Below are 22,457 nucleotides of genomic sequence, written 5' to 3'. Positions count from 1 at the left end.
AATATTAATTCTTATTCAATAATAGAATATCATGATCTGATCTCAAGGACCTTTTTTCCTCTTTTAAAATTCTGAGTCTGTTGAATGCTGGTCCTTGGAGAGAGAAACAATTAGCATTAATTATGCTCTTTTTAAACAGGGGAACCACTTGCACTGACCTGACATCGTTACAAGTGAAAGAACAATTGTCTGGCAAAAGCAGTAGGTTAGGGTGGTAGTACCTGTTGTTTGAAGGATAAAGATCAAAAGAATCAACATCAAAGCATGAACACTTGGAGACTGAGCTTTTTTTCGATGTTTCTGAATTTTCAAACTGACTGAATTATGGTTTATTTTGTCCTTTATTGATCTGTATTTGCTCATTTTCCAGAAAGTTTTATTTCAGTTGGTCTAATGTTTGCAAATTGACAGTTTTCTGAGGAAGATCAATCAGATTCAGTGAGTAAAGAAGCAACATTTACATAGTGTACTTCACGTCCCTAGTATAGTCCTAAAGGACTTCATAGGTAGTAGAATAGTTTTGATGTTTTGAACTCAAAGTTGCAGCTTTGCAACAGCTATTTTGCACAGGGAATGAAATAAATAATGTTTCAGTGCTGTTGGCATTGATAAGCATTGGATAAACACTTGTTCTAGCTCAGAAGAACTTCCTATTCCTCATTTGAATATCAATGGAAGAATGTATTATGGAACATTTTTCATTCTATTGTAAAAAGACAGGTGCATTTTTGGTTTAACAGCTCATTTGAAAGTAAGCACCTCCAACTCCAGAGTCCAACCCGCAGTAGCTGTGGTCCCTAATTCCCAAGTTAGGTGTTGAACCAACAGTTTATCTAACTCAAAACCAAAATGTTTCCAGGGAGCCAAGACTGACAGCTGTCGGTTGTTTTTATCTTGTGCTCAACCCAGGGAACCCAGAAAATGAGTTATTGCTGAAGTTGCAGTACTGATCAGACTTTGTTGAACCTTAATTGACAAACAGGCTCCGGAGACTTCTGGTTATAGTCGTTCCACTAAGATCAACAATTTATATTAGTGTCTTGGATGTCGATCATGAGAAGATCCTGAACGTTGTCCTTTGAAGGATAGTGATTGTAAACTAAAATGTAAATGCTCAGAAATATTTTGGGTTGAATCTCACAGTTGTTGGTAGAACTCTGATAAATTTATCATATTCGTTCGAAGAATTGGTGGTGGCTCAATAACAACTGATATTCCATGATGTGGCAAAGGCAGGTACTCTCGCAACATTCAAGAAGTATCAAGGCGAGCACTTGAATTGCCAAAGCACAGAAGGGTATGGCTCAAGTGTTAGTAAATGGGATTCATGTGATTGGGTAATTGATAGCTGGACCAAAGAGTCTGTTCCCATGCTACACGACTCTATAATTCTAAAAACAGATAACAATCCTCTGTTTCCATTCTACTTTGTATCCGTGGCCTCCATGTATTAACTAACATTATACTTACAGTTAGGCGCCTTCTTTTCTTGGGTCCTTGAAGGGTATTTTTGAGATTTACTTCCTCAAATCTGTTCTGCTAATTGAACCAAGCTTTTTTTTCTTTCAGACTCAGTAATGTCTTCAAGCTAATTCTATTTAGACTGCTTTCAGTAATATTGAAGCAAAGCCTTTTTAATCAAAGGAAAAATAATTAAGTTGAACTTTATGTGACTGTTTTATTTATGTTTCTGCACTTGAGACTTTCATTGAACATATATACCTCAAAACTGAACCTACTAGCAAATGGTTTTTATGCACTATTTATACATAAAAGCTTCTTGTGTGCTGATTACAGATAGTATATCTATTTTAGGAAAAAATAAACTGGAAAAGTAGAATCAAAACAGAAAATGCAGGTAACACTCAACAGGTCAGGCAGCATCTGTGGAAAGAGAAAGGTCTCAGGTTTGGGAGCCTCATCAAATCAGGAAGAAGCGAGAGCACGTCACATGGGGTTGGAGAAGGAGACACAGAAATGTTGAGAGAAGATAAACATGCAGGTTCAGCAAGCAGTTAGGAAGGTAAATTGTTTGCTGACCTTTATCGCAAGAGCATTCGATCGAAGAGCAGAGACAGATCTCAGCAATTCTGCCTGTCGAGTCTGTTTTGTTATTCAACACAATCATGACTGATCTTCTATCTCAGACCATGTTCCCACTGTCTTCTCACAACCCTTAACGCCTTTTGTGTCTAGAAATCTACCTACCTCCTTAAAAATACTTAGCAACTTGGCTTTCACCACCTTCTGTGGCAGAGAATTCCACAGGTACACTATCCTCTGGAGGAAGAACCTTCTCTTCATTTCAGTCTTCAATGTTTTGCCCCATAACTTGAAAGCGTGAAACCTTGTCCTTGACACCACAGCCTCGGGAAACATCCTTTCTGTGTCCAGTGTGTTGAGTCTTGCCAAAACATTACAAAACTCAATGAGATCCATTCTCATTCTTCTAACTACAGTGAATACAGACCTAATCAACCCATTCTCATCTGACATGAATTAGAATCAGAATCAGAATCAGATTTATTATCACTGACTTAGATGACATGAAATTTATTGTTTTACAGCGGCAGTACAGTGCAAAGACATAAAATTACTGTAAATTTCAAAAATAAATAAATAGTGCAAAAAGAAAGGAATAATGAGGTAGTGTTCATGGGTTCATGGACCATTCAGAAATCTGATGGCAGAGGGGAAGAAGCTGTTTCTGAATCATTGAGTCATCAATGAATCGATGATGACAATCTTACCATTTTAGGAATCAGTCCGGTGAACTTTTGCCTCTTTGGCGACGATGTTCTTTCCAAGGTTAGGAAATGAAAATTGCATACAATACTCCCTAACTGCATTACATTGCTCCATAATGTAGTTCGATTAATAAGCCATGTGATTTGTATGGTCCCTTTCAGTGACAGAAATGAACTTGATGTTCTTTCTCATTGCTTTGCCAGCGCTAAAGGCGAGTGTGATGTTTGGATGACTCTTATAGAATTGGGTTGGCCTGTACGTCCTTGAACTGAAGCAATTAAATGATGCTGTAGCTGTTGCATCTGCACCTAATAGACTGGAGAATGGTTGTTTCTGGCACATCAACCATTTGCAGGTAGACCTAATGTGGCAACAGCTTGCAAGACAACAGCTACATCCATTTCTTCTGAAGTCAGTTCAATACTCTTGGATACACTGCACCAAAAATGGGGACAGACATTAAGTAGAAGGGTATCTCCCCTGAACAATCACTCAGCATAATTGAAAGTGAACTTGATGGTCCATCCAAGATTGAATCCCAAAACATTTGCAGCAGCAGTCTGAATGCTCATGACAGCCATTGCAGCTGAGTTCTGCCACCAAATGATCCTAAAATTGACATGTGTTCAATTGTGGAATGTTGTTCCAAGCTGTCATGGATGACAGCATTTTTGTGAGGACTTTTCTATGGAGACTTCATTCGCACCTTTATTTTAAAAGTAGGTCCCATGAAGTTTTCTTCTCAAAATGTTGTGATAGAGAAAGTATGTATAGCATTCAGCAATTTACACTTCATACAGAACCCAAATAATGCACAGTTAAATGTGCACTGTTTGGGTTCTATATAAAGTGTAAAGTATTGAACAAATTCACCAAGATTCACAAACTCCTGCAAACATGACTGTTAATTCCTCCAGACAGCAGCCATTGATGCTGCACCTAGCGGTAGCAGCCTTACAGCAACAATGATGCTTTCGCAACTGATACTCCATACATTACACACTGTTGTTTGCTGTGTTGATTAATTCCTCTTTTAAAACATTGTGTGCATTTCCTCTTTAAGATGCTGCAGAGTTCTGAGCATACTCAATATCTTGGGTGTGACAATAAAGAAAGCAGCCATTGTTTGCATTAAGCTCAGTGGAAAGTTTGCATTACTACAGCCTTGAACATTGGATTTAGTATATAAAGGTAAGGAAGTCCTGCTGTAACTATATATGTACTAGTGAAACCACTTTAGGAGAACTGAGATCAATTCTGGTTCCCCTATGTAAGGAAAGATATTATTTCACTGGTTGCAGTTCACTAGGATGATCCTGGGAATGGAGGGGTTGTCCTGTGTTGAAATGTGAATCAGGTTAGGACTCTCCTCATAGAGTTCAGGAAAATGACAGGTCATCTTACTGAAATAGGCAAAAGTCTTGGGGGAATAGACAAGGTAAATGCAGTGAGGATGTTTCCTCTCATGGGAGAGAGAGGAACAAGAGGGGATAAGAGACATTGTGATGAGGGAGAATTTTTTCTCTGAGGGCTGTGAGTCTTTGAATTCCTTGCAACAGAGAGTTGAGGGAAGGGGGCAGGGAGCCATTGTGTTTATTCAAGGTTAAAGTAGAGAGATTTTTAATCAGTAATGTAATGAAGAGTTGTGGGGAAAGGGCGGGAGAGTGCACTTGAGAAATGTTGGATCAGCCATGATCCCATTGAATGGTGGAGCAGCATCAAGAGACTGAGTGGCAGTGCAGAGTTTTGCTGACATTCCAAGTGGTCATTGGTTTATTATGGTACTGAGTTACAGTGAAAAGCTTTTTTTTGCATGCTATCCAGACAGATTATTCTAAGCATAAGTATATCAAGGTAGTACAAGGGAAAGTAATAACAGAATGAAGAATAATGTTACAGTTACAGAGAAAGTGCAGTGCAGGTAGACAAATAAAGTGCAAGGGCCACGATGAGGTAGATTGGGAAATCAGGAGACATAAAAAATCCTGCAGATGCTGGAATCTGGAGCAATACACAAAAAGTGCTGGAGGAACTCAGCAGGTCAGGCAGCATCCATGGAGGGAAAAAAAGGTTCACCTTTATCATATAAGAGGTCCGTTCAAGAGTCTTATAACAGCTGGGTAGAAGCTGTCCTTGAGCCTGGTGGTGTGTGTTTTCAAGCTGGTTGTGTATCAGTGTTGATGGACTTCACCATTTGCTGGACCTTTCTTCAGAACCGGGGATCTCTGGAGATCCAATTGGGCTGAAGATGACTGCTGTCAGCCCATTGTAAAACAGGTGAGTAGCACCAGAGTAGTGGCTTCATTGCATCGTCCCCTGAGGTTTGTAGTACACCAAGCCACAATGCAAGAAGTGTTGCACACTCTGTCCTGATGTGATCTGAATACCAATATTAAGCAGCAGAAATACCTCCAGCAACTGGACAGATAACATACACTTTAAGAAAAAATTTTTATACTGAGAACTTTTTTACACAGTTGAATGATCACCTACACTGAAGAAATGTACAGCACAGCACATCCCCAACCACTTGCTCCAGCTCTGTTTTGAGAGATTGTCGTGATCTGTATCTCGACAGTGATGAAAGTCCTCTTCAGAAGCAGTGACACTTTAGATATGGCGTTCTCGGGTGATTGTTCCAATTTGCCCAGGCATGTCATAAAGCACAACCACAGAGCTAGGCAAATATGGGATAATTAAGTACAAATTGCACAGCCTCTGGCCAGCATTGTTAACTCAGTTCCCAAACAGAAATTTGCCTGCAGGGCTGGCTTCTGATGTTGCTGAATTCAAAAGGTCAAACAGAGAGGGAAAATGCAATTTACAAAGCACTTGTGGTTTTTTAACAGTTGGAGAAATTGCAGTCAATCTGAAGTGCAGAAAACAACTGAGCTGAACAGAACATTTGGTCCTGCTCAACTGCACTTCTGATAATTAGCCTGTTATTTTCATAGATTTGCATAGTTACCTTGAACTTCTAAGCAAGTTCCCTTGGGCTAATCACAGATATACCTGGTCTTAATTCATCTGTAACCAGCAACAAGGCCCACAATCTCTCTCTCAGAACTATAGCCCTTAGATAACAGCCAAGACCAAACTGTGACAATTGCTTCTCTTCAGTTGAGAACATCTCAGCACAATTTTTGAGTTTTCTTTTTTTTTATTGAGAAGGTTAATCATTGGAAGTGCAATTTGCAGTTTGTTAGACACTGGCCCAGTCCATACAAGTCTGCCACTGATTTTCAGGCATATCCATTTTGATATGGGCTCAGATAAATACTCTGTTTGCACAGGCTCCTGCTCATGCAATGCAGAAGTTACACTCTTCTAATTCTATTCTTTAAAAGTGAATAACTATTATTTTCTGGAGAGATGGAGGTTCACGTAGCACTACATTTCTGTAGGTCAGCTGTAGGGTATTGCTCTAGAATGAACATGTAAATCACAGATCTGCTTTCATACCAGACTGTTGAACTGCATGATAAGGATGTATATTTTCTATTTCTCATTAAATACTGGAGAGGTTGAATTTTACGCAGTTTCCAGTGAATGTCAGTGCTATGGAACCGGGTGTGTTCAATGGACAACTCATGGGAAAGTGCAGCATCTTTGTAAATTGCAGGAAAGTTGTGGAACTCACCAGGTCAGGCAGCATCCATGGAAGGAAATAAACAGTCGAGACCCTTCATCAGGACCAGAAAGGAAGAGGGCAGAAGCCAGGATAAGAAGGTCGGGGGAGGGGGAGGAGCACAGGCCGGCAGGTGATAGGTGAGTCCAGGGGAGAGGGGGAAGGGAGGTGGGTGACAGAAGGGGGGATGAAAGGGAGTGATGTAAGAAGTGAGAGGTGATAGGTGGAAGAGGCAAAGGGCTGTAGAAAGAATCCAGTAAGGGAGGGCAGTAGACCATGGAAAAAAGGGGAAGGAGGTGGGGAAGAGATGGGCAGGTCATGAGGGCAGGGAAGGAGAAAGAGAAAGGGTGAGGGGGCCACAGGAGTCAGTGAAATCAAAGGGGGGGACGGGGAGGGGTTACCGTAAGTTAGAGAAATTGACGTTAAGACCATCAAGTTGGAGACCACCAAGGCGGAGTATGAGATGTTGTTCCTCCAACCTGCGTCTGGCCTCAACGTGGCAGTAGGGGGGGCCGTGGACAGTATGGGAGTGGGATGTGGGATTGAAGTGGCTGGCCACTGGGAGATCCTTGCTTTGCGAGGGACGGAGCGAAGGTGCTTGACAAAGTGGTCACCCAATCAGTGTCGGGTCTCACCGATGAAGGGGAGTCCATCCGCCCACTTCCTCCAGCATGTTGTGTGTGTTGCTCCAGATTCCAGCAGCTGCAGAATCTCTTGTGTCGCAGGGAGGTTATGTCAGTGTTGTAGTTTCATGAAACTTGGTGCAAAGGCATGCAAGTAAGCTCGAAACTTGCAGTGATTTCATAGGTTATGAGGCGTTCTTTCCTTACCACAAATTGTTGAATAACTTGGATATTCAGAATATAAATCTTTGAGCAAAACCGGGCCCATTAATTGCAATGTGAAATGGTATTTTTGAGTCCTTCCCTTTGTCACATTCCCCCAGGGATGAGTGTGCTGGACAAGGTATGAATCTGTTTTGTTTTCTGTTTGATTCATCCTTCTCCACTGAGCCCAGCATAATCCCAAACCATGGTTTTGAAATCTGTCAATCCAAAAACGGGCTGGGTTTTCTTAATAGAAGCCTAGCAGGGGAGGAAGGAGATAAAGTTCTGTTTCAAGATTTGATATTGAATGCGAGATTTTGTGTGAATGCAGTTTAACCATTTATATCCTTAAATAAATCATGTTTTGTTGTGAGACTGCCTTCTATGTAGGTACAGGTGAAAACATTGGCAATAATTTTGGGGTTGCATGCAATGGTACCAAGTGGCTGAGCACTCCACTTATCAAATACTTCCAAATGGACAAATGAATATTTCCATGGTTAATTGTTGGACGTGACTTTACAGACAACATCCTGTTACCCATACTACAAGGATAAGCCTGCACTACGGAAGTCAAAAGGCTTCTCATGACGAAGTGTTATTATAAGCCCATCTGCTCAGCATCTCATTGAAGGTTGGGGAACAGAAATAATAATAAAGCACTCCATCTAAGTAAGGTGTGAAGTAACCTTGGTGTGGTTAAGGCAAAGGGTGTCATAAGCAAAGGCACTTTTTCTGACTTCTCAGGGGTCTCAGCTCACTGAGAGTTTCCCTTACTACTGAGAACAGTTCCTGCAGTATGGACCGAGGGAAGACATTAAGATATTTCTGATCTATCTGGCTTCCCCCCTCCCACTGGGCAGAAGATACAAAAGCTAGAAAGCAGATACCACCAGGATCAAGAATAGCTTCTATTCTGCTGTTATAAGACACTTGAACGGACCTCTTGTATGATAAAGATGAACTCTTGATCTCTCAATCTACCTCATCATAGCCCTTGCACCTTACTTGTCTACCTGTGCTGAACTTTCTCTGTACCTGTAACATGAAACTCTGCCTTCTGTTACTGTGTTTTTTTCCTTTTGTACAACCTCGATGTACTCATGTTTTGGAATGATCTGTCTGGATGCAAAACAAAATCTTTTCACTGTATCTTGTGACAATAATAAACCAATTACCAATTACAAGCAAGCCACAGCAAATTATTTCTTTTTAGTTCAGTAAACTTACAAAACAAAGAACTCTGACCTTTAACTTGGTCATTAAGTAAATAACTTCTGCCCCAAACTCCCCAAGGATATTTTGCACCTGAATTAGATGAAGTACTTCAAAATCATTAATGTTGCTGTTCTCTCTAGTCCAAGTAACCTGTGTAGAATTATTACTGGGTGTGGGAGTGAGTGAATGTGATGAAGGTATAACTGAGCCTGTCACTGAGAGAGCTGATTTTACATCAGCGCAAAAACAGCCATTAACAGCACAGTGCTGCAACTATCAAGTCGTTCTTACTGTAATACTAATAATTCTCCCTGCTCCTGTGGGGCTAAATATCGTCTTTAGTCCATTTTCCCCAATCACCTTACCTTAGTAACATTCCTTGTGAAGTGACAGAAGAGCAGTGGGAAAGAAAATGTGATTTTCCGTTTCTAGATCATTTTTTTAATACAAGATGTACTACTTAAAGTTGTTAGGTGCAGTAGTTATGGTTATGTTATTCAGAAGTCTTCTCTGATAATATAAGAATCTTGCTTCAGATCCCTGCTGACAGTTTGAATGGTTACAGAACTTAGAACATTACAGCACAGTGCAGGCCCTTCAGCCCACGATGTTGTGCTGACCTTTTAACCTACTCTAAGACTTATCTGACCATTTCCTCCCGCATAGCCCTCCATTTTTCTGTCATCCACGTGCCTATCTAAGGGTCTCTTGAATGTCCCTAATGCACCTGCCTCTACCAGCACCCCTGGCAGCGTGTTCCACGCACCCACCACTCTCTGTGTAAAAAAAAACTTACCTCTGATATTCCCCCTGTACTTTCCTCCAATCACCTTAAAATTATGCCCCCTCGTGTTAGCTATTTCTGCTCTGGGAAAATAATCTCTGGCTGTCCACTCGATCTACACCTCATCATCTTGTACATCTCTCCCAGGTCACCTCTCATCCCCTTTACTCCAAAGAGAAAAGTCCTAGCTCGCTCAACCTATCCTCATAAGACATGTTCTCCAATCCAGGCAGCATTTAGTTTAATGAGAAATCTAGAGAACAACAAAATGCAGGCACATTTACAGGTGTACATGAAGCCATCATATTGATATCTTATGAAAACTAAATAAAAAACCGCAGATTTTAGAATTCGGAAATAAAACAGAGAATGCTGGAAACACTCAGCAGGTCAGGCAGTATCTGTGGAAAGAGAAACAGAGTTAATATCTCAGGTCTGAGACCCTTTGTTGGGTTACAATGTAAACCTAGCTCACTCAGTGACCTCATTTTGCAAAGAGCACTTAACATCCTTGCCTGAACCTAGTCTATATCTGTACTTAGACCCTTACTATTTGTGATTTTTTATAATTGACCTGGATGAGGAAGTGGAGGGGTGGGTTAGTAAGTTTGTGGATGACACAAAGGTTGGGGGTGTTGTGGATAGTTTGGAGGGCTGTCAGAGGTTACAGAGGGATATAGATAGGATGCAGAGTTGGGCTGAGGAGTGGCAGATGCAGTTCAACCCAGATAAGTGTGAAGTGGTTCATTTTGGTAGGTTAAATACGATGGCAGAAAATAATCTTAATGGTAGGACTGTTGGCAGTGTGGCAGATCAGAGGGATCAAGGGGTCCGAGTCCATAGGACGCTCAAAGAGGCTGCGCAGGTTGACTCTGTGGTTCAGAAGGCATATGGTGTATCGTCCTTCATCAATCGGGGAATTGAATTTAGGAGCCGTGAGGTATTGTTGCAGCTATATAGGTCCCTGGTCAGACCCCACATGGAGTACTGTGCTCAGTTCTGGTTGCCTCACTACAGGAAAGATGTGGAAGCCATAGAAAGGGTGCAGAGGAGATTTACAAGGATGCTGCCTGGGATGTGGAGCATGCCTTATGAAAGCAGGTTGAGGGAACTCGGCCTTTTCTCCTTGGAGAGACGGAGGATGAGGGGGGACCTGATAGAGGTGTATAAGATGATGAGAGGTATTGATAGGGTAGATAGTCAGAGGCTTTTCCCCAGGGCTGAATTGGTGGCCACAAGAGGACATAGGTTTAAGGCGCTGGGGAGTAGATATGGAGGAGATGTCAGGGGTAAGTTTTTTACTCAGAGAGTGGTGAGTGCGTGGAATGGGCTGCCAGAAATGGTGGTGGAGGCTGATATGATAGGGTCTTTCAAGGAACTGTTAGATCGGTATATGGAGCTGAGTAAAACAGAGGGTTATGGGTAAGCCTAGTAATTTCTAGGGTAGGGACATGTTCAGCACAGCTTTGTGGGCCAAAGGGCCTGAATTGTGCTGTAATTGTTCTATGTTCTATCTTCTATGTTCTACCTATGACCCAAGCCCAGACCAATTCCCTGTCTCACATTTGTTATGACACAAAATATGTTAATTAAAAATTCAACAGTATGTTCAGTCAAATCTGAACAGCTATCAAGGCTGTCTTAAACTGCAATTTGAATTTAAATGGCATCTTTTTATCCCACCATTCTCAATGTGAGCTTTAACTGGGTTGCTTAATAACGTTTTAGAATAGTTCAAAAACTTTATCTGCAGCAGGTGTAGCTAACATAGCATCTTGAAGTATGTTTACATTGATATATAAATTTGTACATTTGTATTTCATAGAGTCACCAAGAAATATGAGTAGGTGACCAAATCTTGGTCAAACTGAGAGGTTTTAAGAAATTGGAAAAGAGGAGAGGTTTAAGGAATAAACTTCAGAGCTGAGCACAGCTGCCAATGGTGGAGGGATTACATTTCAGGATTGCAAAAGAGGTCAGATTAGGAAGAAAGATCATCAAGGTTGGTAGTGCAGTGAAGATTACAGAAGTAAGAACGACAAGACCTTGGGGAAATTTAAAAACTCCAAACTCAGAAGGGGAATAAATGAAACATCGCAAACTATTCAGTTTGTTCCATTGTTCAGATTCTGGGCCAATATTTAGGAAGTATGCTGCTGTAGATAACAGACATCTTACCCATCTTAACACTGTACATGACTTCCCTTTAAGTTCAATGTCTTTCAGGAGAGATTTAGTGACATTGCTGGACATAAACCTTGTCACTTCTTTGGCAAGTTTAATTCCTAATTAATGTCTCAATGCAATAATTCCTTGATACATGTGGCGGAGGTTGATGAATAACTGTTACCAAAGCCAAGGACAGATCTTTGCAGATTGTCCAGACACTTGTGATGATTCATGTATCACTGTGTATCTCAACCTTGGGGTGGCACAGTACCACAGTTAGTAGAGGTGATGTCTCACAGCTCCAGTGACCTGGGTTCAATCCTGACAGTCCGGTGCTGTCTGTGTGGAGTTTGCACGTTCTCACTGTGACCACGTGCTCCGGTTTTCTCTCACATTCCAAAGACGTGCAGGTTGTTGGGCTAATTATCTGCCGTAAATTGCCCCAAATGTGTAAGTGAGTGGTAGAATCTGGGAGAGTTGATGGGAAAGTGAGTAGTATAAGATGGCTTCGTGTAAATGGGTGCTTGATGTTGGACGTGAACTTGGTGGGCCAAAGGATCTGTTTCGATCCTGTTTGAATCTGTGATAATTTACATACTATTAACGCCTGTCCGTTGACTTGCTGCTATTTTGGCAGCAAATTCATGCCTCTTATACCTCCAAGATCTTGGAAGTATTTTACATCTGATTACACAAAACCCAATTGTATTTTTGCATCGAGAATACTTGAGACATTTTCCTTGTGCCTTTCAGAATAATGTTTCCAGTAATATATGTCAAAGGACAGGCATTAATATTCAATGACTCTGGAAAAAATGATAACAAGCTACCACCATCCCATCATTTCAGTGAAATCAGAAAATTAGCTCAAGTTCCACAAAAAAAATACATTGTGAAGAACTGAATCCTAGGTCAATAAATTACTTTGCACAATGAATGTACAGAGTTTCAGTGTGTGGGTTTACCATTGCAAAATGCTCCCAATTCCTTACTATTTATTGAGATATTACATTTTCACAAATGATGTTCTTGCTGATGTTTGCTGACAAGAAACCTGCTTTAAACCTTACCACATGAGGTAGGCTTTGTTCTCGATGCATTAAGGTAACTTTAAACCCATTGTGTTGCCATAGTATCCAAAATGGATAAAAAAGAAGCATCTTGGGAACGTTGTTACTACAATGCCTAATATCTTATGTTTGCTTCGTGATCTGAGCTAATCACTCTACAACTGTGTCACTCTCAGTGAAGATTGGTACAAACAATGCTAGATCATTTGACCTGACACTTTTCTCAATCTTACTAATTGCAATGTTGCACACGATCTCCAACCGATCTCATAAGAGTGGACCTAATCTTCTGAAACAATCTGAAATTATTCGATAGAGTGGCTCCTCTCCAAAACCAAGGTCACCTGAATCTCATTGGCCAAGCTGCAGAATGCAGATGATGCTTGCATTTGCATACACTCAGAGGCTGAATTACAAGCCGTCGTCAACTCATTCATAGAAGCATACAAGAGGATGGGCCTTACTCAACATCCCCAAGACAAAAGTCCTCTACCAACACTACCCTCTGATAATAAAGGTTTGCAGTGCAATCCTAGAAAATATGATGACAAAACTCACCATCATCTTCAATGAACCAGCACAGCCTTTGATTGATAGAGGAAAATTGTATTTGAAAATCAAGTTCTCAGACTTGGCACCAAACTCGTGTCTGCTGGGCAGTGATGATCTCTTCCCTTCTGAGACCTGGTCCATCTACAGAGCACTGAATACAACAAAGGCTATGGGACCAGACAACATCCCAGATGAAGTACTGAAGACCTGTGATCCAGAACTAGCTGTACCTCAAATCAAGTTGTACCAATTCAGTTACAACACTGGTATTGACTTAACATTGTGGAAAATTGTCCCAGTAAGTCTTCTTCACAAAAACAGGACAATTCCAATCTAACTGATGATCACCCAATCAGTTTATTCTCAATCATCAACAATGTGAAGGAAGCTGTCATTAACAGCACGATCAAGTGACATTTATTCACCGATAACTTACTCATTGATCTCCAATTTGGGTTTTTCCCTCAGTGGCAGATCTCATTATAATCTTGGTCCAAATATGGATAAAAGTAAATTCCAGAGGTGAGGTGAGAGTAACTGCCCTTGACATCAGGGTACTATTGACCAGGTGTGACATCAAGGTGTCATAGTAAAACAGAAGTCAGTTCCTCAGAACAGTGTCCCAGGCCCACTTCCCTTCAGCTGCTTCGTCAATGATCTTCCTTCCATCACAACATCAGGAGTGGCGATGTTCACTGATTGTACAATATTTCATTCCATCTTCAACTTCTTACCAATTGAAGTTGTCCTTGCCTGCATGCATCAAGACTTTGATAACATTCAAGGGTAGGCTGATAAATGGTCAGTAACATTCATGCCATGAAAGTGCCAGTCAATAACTTTCTCCAACAATACAGACCCTCTATATTCAATTGCATTACCATTGCCAAGTCCGCCTCCCTGAATATCTGGTGGTCACCATTAACCAGACACTCAGTTGGAGCAGCCAAATACATACTGTGGCTACAAGAAAAGGTCAGAAGTTGGGTACTCTGCTCTAAGTAACTGACCTCCAAATAACCCAAGATGTTTCCACCATCTGCAACGCTTAAGTCAAGAGACTACTCTGCACTTGCCTGGATTTGTGTGGTTCCAATACTCTCAGGAAGCTATACTCTCAGGTAGTTCCAATACTCTCAGGACAGAGCAGAAAATTGCTCTGTCCTGGATGAACCATCCAGTACAGAGCAGTCCACTATGGCTGCAGTGTGTGTGATATGTTTAATGTGCTACATTTGATACTCACATTTGTTTTTCTCAACACTGGAAAAATAATGCTCTGTTCAGGCCTCAAGGGTGACCATGAGCCTGCAGTTGACCATTGCATTACTTCTACATCTCTCTCCCTCTCCAACCTCTGTGTCTTTGGCATCCTACATTATTTCAACATAAGCTTGAGAAACAGCATCTCAACTTCTGAGCAGGCAGCTTGTAACCCTTAGGACTCAACAATAATACCAGAAAACTGAGAGGAGAGAGAAACATAGTTAAAGGAAGATCAACCTGAAGTACTTGCTGTTTCTTTCTCCACAGCTGCTGCTTGACCTGTTGAGCATTGCCAGCAGTTTTTTGTTTTTTTATATATCAGATTTCCACAATCTTTCTTTTTTTTATTTTTCTGTTGAGTTTGACGATTTCAGGTAATGCCGTTCCAGTTTAGTATTTCATGCTTCCATCATTCATTTTTTTCCTCTCCTCTTCTGGTACTTCAGATTTCAGTTGTCTCCTGCTATTTACTGTTTCACATGAAACACTTCCATTTATTCACAAGGTTTTAACACCCTTTTACACTTAATGACACCACTGCCTTTGTCATTCCATCTCTCCGTCTGTCAATAACCTCCCCTTTCCTTTTCAGCATCTGCCCTTTCCCTTCAGCATTTAATATTCCATTTCTAGCACGTCCCTGTCCCCATGACCTGAAACCTTAACTCTTTCCACAACTGCTGCCTGACCTATTGGGTAGTTCCAGCATTTTCTACTTTTATATCACTGAGATAGCCTGGCAGGTGAATGGCAGATTCCCAATATAGCGCAGTGTTATAAGTTGGTTGATTTGTGATTTGATTTATCAAGACCAGAGCTTTTGTCTGTTCTTTATCAGGTAGTAAACTTGTGAGCTGGTAGATTCTATTCTTGATATTGGGGCTGCAGAAAGCTGGCATGGGCAGAAGAGTTGACATAATGGTAATGACACATGCTCCACACCTGGTCAGACTGTACCTGATGTATTGTGCGTAGGTTCCCTCACTCTACCTAAGGGAGGATATACATGACACAGAACACAGAACAGCACAGGAACAGGCCCTTCAGCCCATGATGTTTGTGCTAACCATGATGCCAATTTAAACCGCACATCTGCCTGCACATGTGGTATACCCCTCCATTCCCTGCCTGTCCATGGGTCTGTTTAAATGCCATCTGCTTCCACCATTTCTTCTGGCAGCATGTTCCAGGCACCTACCACTCTCTGTAAAAAAAAACTTGCTTCCTTTAAACTTTCCCCTCTCACCTTAAACCTATGACTCTAGCATTTGATATTTCCACCCTGGGAAAAAGACTGATTATCTACCAGATATTCTCCCTTCTCCCTTCTCCTATCAGGCAGAAGATACAAGAGCCTGAAAGCACGTACCAAAGGACAGCTTCTATCCTGCTGTTATATGACTATTGAATGGCTCCCTAGTATGATAAGATGGACTTTTGACCTCACAATCTACCTCATTATGACTTTGCACCTTATTGTCTGCCTGCACTGCATTTTCTTTGTAGCTGTGACACTTTATTCTGCATTCTGTATTGTTTTACCTTGTACTACCTCAATGCACTGTGTAATGAATTGATCTGTATGAACGGTACACAAGACAAGTTTTTCACTGTATCTCGGTACAAGTGACAATAATAAACCAATTCTAATTCCACTTCCCTGTCGATGCTTCAGATAATTTTATTTTGTTCTATCAGGTCATTGAAGGAGGGAGGGCTTGAAAGTCTACCATATTGATTCTTGGAATGGTGGGTTCTGTGCTATTTCAAGAGATCAATTAGACTGAGCCTTACTTTCCAGGATTTAAAAGAATGAGAAATGGTCTCATGGAAGCATGTAAAATTCTTAAAGGGCTTAAAAGGTAAATGCAGATTTGATGTTTACCCTAGCTTGGGTGTCTAGATTCAATGATCCCAGTCTCAAAATAAGGTGTCGTTTGGCCAGAACTGAGATGAGAAGGTGAACCTTTAAAATTCTCTACCCAAGGGGGCCTTGGAGGCTCAGTTGTTAATTATATTCAAAACAGAGATCGCTAGTTTTGTAGATATCGGGTTAATGCAGAACAATGGTTCTCTCTCAAAAGATCAGTCTTGATTTTACTAAATGGTGGAGCAGTTTATGCATTGGTAGCATACAGAAACTCTGTGTAAGCAGTGGAAGGAGTGATTTGTCTCATAGACTACTCATCCATTCATTCCATCAGCCACCTCCTGCCCCATTTGTGGAAGAGGCTGCGGTTCCCACGTTAGCCTCATCAATCACCTTGGAGGCCACAAAACTGGAGTAGAAGTGAGGCATCCTCAATCCTGAGGGACTGCCTGAGAAGGAGAAAATTTATCCTTCCAGTGGATTTTGAGAATTTTGCAGAGATCGTGTTGGTGTTATCTTCCAATTGCATTGAGATGTGTTCTGTGGGTAAACCAGGTCTCAAAAGCAAATAGGAGTGCAAAGTGCTGCCTGTTAGACCATGAGTTCTGCACCTGATTGGACGAAACATTATTTTCCTCCATCAGGCACACTAAAGGGGATGGTGAATTTCATCATCGATGTTGGCCTTTGTTGAGGATGTCTCCTCAGATATGAAAAGTACTCCATGTTTTCCAGGACCTCCATGGAATCATTATTATTAGAAGGTAGTATTGAACAGTAGGGTCAGGTTGGTCGAGGGTATTTGCCTTGCAAATGTTGAATGTTCGGCTCGTTCTTGAATGTTTCGGTGAATGGGTTGATGATGACTTGGAAGTCAGCGACTGAACATGCACTAACTCAAGTGTCGCCTGACGTTGGGACGACCTTAGTTCTGAAGTGATGGCACTTTTGGTTGAACAGTCTCTAATTAATCCTGCAGATCAGCTTCACTCCAGCAGAGGCTTGTTGGACATTGTTGCACGATTGTGATGAGAATTGCTGGGTCATTACTGAGGCAATGACACAGCTTTTCTTGTCACCAGTCTTTGCTGAGATTGACTCTGTCATGAGCCATTGGTTAGGATCATGGCTTATACACCACCAAGAAGCAAATGCAATGTGGAGAGCATGAGGCAGCATGTCAGCTCATTTAATGTCAACAGAGTATTGAATGTTTTCGGTGATTCTGTTGATGGACGATGGACTGAAGAGAATCCTTCTTTATCAGGAAACATTGAATATTGATGTGGTGGTTCAATACCTTTCAAAAATAATGGCTAAAAGTGATTCAATAAATAATGAGGTTGCCGTCCTATTTATCAATATATTAGAGTGGTATGCTCTTAAATGAGGTAAGGATGCATTCCAAGCTTCAACTCGTAATATGTTGTAAGGAGGTGTTGAGCTTTCCAGTGAATGTGATAAAGTGACTGTTCTTTCTCCCTTCAACATTCTTTTCATGGAAAAGTTTCCCATCTTTGCTTGATGTTTGTCTTTGAGTTATGGAGTACACAACAGAATAAGTGGCAACTGATCCTGGAGAAGTGGGCTGCTAAGATTGCAGGAGAGCTTCTCAAGATTATCAAACGAGTGTTCCACAATTCAGCGGAAGAGCACCTTTCAAAACAGCTCGAGCAGAACTATGACAACATGAACAGAGAACATATAAACCTGACAACCAGCTCAGCAAGCTGTCATCAAACATTAATTACGCCTGGGAGCCAAGACGTCAATTGCGGCATTAATCCCCCTTCTTTGTGTCTGTTCGGTGGTGTCAGAAAAGTTCCTATCTGATGACTCCTTCATCAATGCAGTTGTTTTGATTAGACACGCAAAAATACTTGGAACCTTAAGTGACCTAAAAGATGCTGCCTATGCTGGTATGTACAAGGTTGTGCTATTGTGCAAAGTGTCCCTAGATGAAATAAAGTCAAGATTATGATCTTTGACCAAAGGATTTCTGAATATTGGATTGTCTCCTGGTTAAGCTGGTAGCTCCCTGACAAAATTTCCTCCTACTTGGCATCTGATTTCCCAGTCAAAGACAAATAGTGTGAGAGCAGTGAATGAGAAGAGCTGGATGAAGGATGGAAATAGAGGAAAAATTGAGCAGGGTTGAAATTCCTCCTCTGCTACTCGTGCGAGATATGCAATGTGATAACGATTTGGCATTGAACTGAGCTTCTTAAATTCTGTTCCTCTGTGGATTTATTGACTGTACAACTTTGATGAACATTTATAACCAAGAAATTCTATCATGGAGCAGTGTACAAGTGAATTATATCAAAGTCCAGATTGATAAATGCAATTGCATATTTAATGCAGCACATTTCCAGAGATTCACGTCCTCCATGCATGTGTACAGAGTGCACAGTGAGCTCAAGGGGCTTGCAGAGAACACTGGGGCTTAAGGAGACCCATCCTGGACTAATTTTCTGCCAGGGACTTGGAGACATGAATCATTTTCCAATTAGGTCTACCTTAGGTGATTTAGTGTTTCCCTTCAACCCCACTCCTCCTTCCCTTATCCTTAGAGCTCCCAGTCACCTGTTCACCTGCCCCACAATTCCTCTACATTGGTGAGACCAAACGCAGACTAGGTGACCATTTTGCAGAACACCTGTGCTCTGTCCATAACCGTGATCTGCTTCTCCCTGTTGCCAGTCACTTCAACTCCCCCTCCCGCACTATCACTGATACGTCAGTCCTTGGCCTCCTCCACCGCCAGGAGAATTCCAAGCGCAAACTGGAGGAACAGCACCTCATTTTCCGTCATGGAATCTTGCAGCCTAACGACGTGAACATTCAATTCGTCCACTTTAAGTAATCCCCACCCCCTTCCCCACACATCCCCCCACCCCACCATGCTTCTTCTTCTCTTCCCTTTCCTAGCCTCTTTTTTTATCTACTTGTTTTTCCTTTCTCTCTTTACCTTTGACCCATCCTCTGGTGGATCTGCGCTCCCCTCCTCCCCATCACCTGCCTATCGCTATCTCTTACCTGCACCTACCTATCCCCACCTCCCCTCTTTTGTCCACCTATCACAGCTCTGCTTTTCCTTCCTATATATTGGGCTTCCCCTTTGTTGTGAGAAATCCACATGGCTGTCACGTGACAGTAACGACACTGACCCTTGCTGGTCGGAGGACAGCATTGCTCCTCTGATCAGAAGTGATACTACTGTCAATCAAGGTGCAGCTCCACCCACCCCTCAGGTGTGAGAGTACCTTTTGTCTCTGAACTTGCTTGACCATTGGCTCATTTAAATCACAACAGTGAGGCTCCACCCAGCCTCCTAGCACCATAAAAGGGGCTGCAATCCCCTAGCCCTTCCTCTTTGATGACCCCAGGAGTAGTGAGACAACGCTGCAGAGATCACTGGTAAGAGTGCATCACCATGTGGTTTGGGAGTGTTTCACTCAGATTCCAGGCAGTCTAAGAGCCAATGCTAGTGTGGGTCAAGCATTGAAGTATTATATCCTGAAGTTGTACATTGTTATTGTGCTTGTGTGTATCAGTGTGTGTGTGCGAGTGTATCTTATCCTAGTTGTGATGCCCCCCCCACCGCATGTTCGTGGTCTCCTGCGTGTGTGTGAGTGTGTGTCTGCTCCCATCCATTCTGTCCCCGCATTTACCTTTGTGATTAAACTAGTTTTGATATCCAAAGCTCGTGTCCAGAGTCCTTGATCCTTAAGACTGTAAAGAACCATTTCACACAACACCTTTTTCCTATCTTCAGTTCTGAAGAAGGGTCCTGAACCCAAACGTCGACCGCCTGCTTTTCTTGACAGATGCTACCTGGCCTGCTGAGTTCCTGCAGCATCATCGTGTTTTTCACCACAATTCCTCTGCTGCCATCCACGCCAACTCTGACCCTTGCCATTCCAATTACCAATCTGTAGTAACATTGTTACTAACCCTGACCTGATTTCCACTTCTGTATCCACACCCCCTTCCTCCAACTTCCTTCCCTCACTCCCAACAATCCAAGGCAGAGCAAGCAAGGGAAAGGCCTTTGGAAGCACAAAGAGTGCAAGTCCCTCTCCATAGTCCATGACACCTTGGTACTGGTCTGTGGTAAAATTTCACAGCCAGGTAACTTCCCGCAAAACAGTTGTGGGTTTCCCCACATCTCAATGCTTCAATGCAGCTCCTTGAGTACCATACAATTTCTGTGCTACATTTGCCTTTAATGCAAAAACTAAAATCCAGGTCCCAGTTGGAGAGAAGTCATGTTGAACAATTGCTGCAATATTATTTTCCATCTATCTGCTCATCTAATCATGTCAAGACCGGATATTTCTCTGAATCTGACAGTATTTTTGTTTGACAATGAGAGTACATCAACATATAATAATTCCAATGTTCTTCTTTCTTGTTTCTTCCCATTTTGTGCATCAACAGACGTTTTACCAGGGGTCACTATGCTTGAAGCATTCACTCGCTGACTCTGCCTATTCATTGTTCAAAGTTATCTGCACCATACTGCATGAGAACAGCTTTAGCCTTTAATTTTCTCCTCCCTTCCCTGGGGAAAGTAACTCATTGCAGCTTAGTATTGACATGCAATGACATGAATGAGATCATCAGTGATGACAACGCTCACTCGGTATTTCTTACCATCACACATTTCTTTATAGAGTTGTACAGCACAGAAAGACACCCTTTAACCCACTATATCCTTGCTGACCAGTTGGTACCCAGCCAGACTAATCTTATTTATGAGCATTTGGTCTGTAGCCTTCAATGTCCTGGCAATTCAAATGCTCATCCTGATGCTTTTTAAGTGGTGCAAGAGGACCTGCCTGCACCACCATCTCAGGCAGTGTGTTACCTCTTGCAATCACCCTCTGGTGAAAAACATTCTTCCTCAGATCCCCTCTAAGCCTCTTCCCCCTCACCCCAAACCTATGTCCTCTAGTTTTTAACACCTCCATTATCAGAGGTTTCTGACTTATCTACCCTATACTCCTCATAATTTTATAAACTTCAACTTGGTCCCAGTTCAGCCTTCTCTGCTCCAAGGAAAATAAACCCAATCTCTCCAGTGACTCCTCATAACTGAAATGTTCCATTTCCAGGCAACATCCTGGTGAAGGCACAAAAAATTCTGCAGATGTTGGAATCTGCAGCAATACACAAAAGTGCTGGAGGAACTCGGCAGGTCAGGCAGCATCTATGGAGGGAAATAAACAGTCGAAGTTTCGGGCCGAGACCCTTCATCAGGACTGGAAAGGAAGAGGGCAGAAACCAGAATAAGAAGGTGGGGAGAGGGGGAGGAGCACACGCAGATAGGGGATAAGTGAGATCAGGTGATAGGTGAGTCCAGGTGAGAGGGGGAAGGTAGTTTGTGGGGGAGGGGGAAAAGATATAATAAGCTGAGAGGTGGTAGGTAGAAGAGGCAAAGGGCTGAAGAAGGAATCCGGTAGGAGAGGGCAGTGGACCATGGAATAAAGGATGGAGGAGGGGAGCAGAGGAGATTGGCAGGTCATCAAGGCAGGGAAGGGAGCCACAGGAATAAGGGAAGACAAAGGAGTGTGGGGGGTGGGGTTACCGGAAGTTAGAGAAATCGATGTTAAGGTCATCAGGTTGGAGACTCCCAAAGCAGAATGAGGTGTTGTTCCTCCAACCTGCGCCTGGCCTCAATGTGGCCGTAGAGGAGGCCGTGGATAGGCATGTCAGTATACTGGTGAATCTCCTGTGACCTCGGTGCATTTACGTGTGAACCCTAAGCAGGCGACTGCCAAAACAAAGTCAACTATTCAGCATTCTAATGTGAAGCAGGGCTCCTATTACCTGCTCATTTCGTTTATCTGATCCCCTTTTATATAATAGCTTCTTTCTTTGCATAGCTGGAACAATCCATCTGATGTTTGAAAACCACTCAATGGCCTTTCTAGAGAGGGAAGTATCTCAAAGAGATCCCCATCGAGTTTGATCCAGTTTACCCATTCCAGGCAGAGGAAGGTTTGATTCAGCACTTGGTAGAGTCATAGAGTAATACAGCATGGAAACAGGCCCTTCTGCCCATCGAATATGTGCCAACCATCATCCACTATTTACACTAATCCTCTGTTAATCTCTTTTTTAAAATTATTTTCCCCAAGTTCTCATCACCCCCCCAGGTTCCACTAATCACCAACACACTAAGGACAATTTACAGTGGGCAATTATCCTACCAATCCACTCATCTTTGGGATGAAGGACAAAACCCACCCAGCCACAGGGAGAACATACAAACTCCACAAAGACAGCACCTGAGGTCAGGATTGAACCCAGGTTGCTG

This window comes from Pristis pectinata, chromosome 23 (genome assembly GCF_009764475.1).
Source record: "Pristis pectinata isolate sPriPec2 chromosome 23, sPriPec2.1.pri, whole genome shotgun sequence".
In the NCBI taxonomy this organism is placed as follows: Eukaryota; Metazoa; Chordata; class Chondrichthyes; order Rhinopristiformes; family Pristidae; genus Pristis; species Pristis pectinata.
The sequence above is the reverse complement of the archived record's forward strand: the minus strand, read 5'-3'. Positions refer to the sequence as shown.